Genomic DNA, 240 nt, shown 5'->3' on the forward strand with positions numbered 1-240 from the left:
CAGTTTTACCCAATGTTTCGAGCCTAGGCTCTTCTACGGAAAAAATACAAGAGAGAAAAAAGATGAAAAGGAAAGACGCCCACATACATACACACGCACGCGCGCACACGTAAGTATATGCGTATATGTACATCTAAATATATATATGCATATCTATCTTTGTATCAGTCTATATATATATATATATATATATATATATATATATAGTTAATCCAAATATGAAAACACAACAACGCGAGG

The sequence above is a fragment of the Octopus sinensis genome, linkage group LG16 (assembly GCF_006345805.1).
Source record: "Octopus sinensis linkage group LG16, ASM634580v1, whole genome shotgun sequence".
NCBI lineage: Eukaryota > Metazoa > Mollusca > Cephalopoda > Octopoda > Octopodidae > Octopus > Octopus sinensis.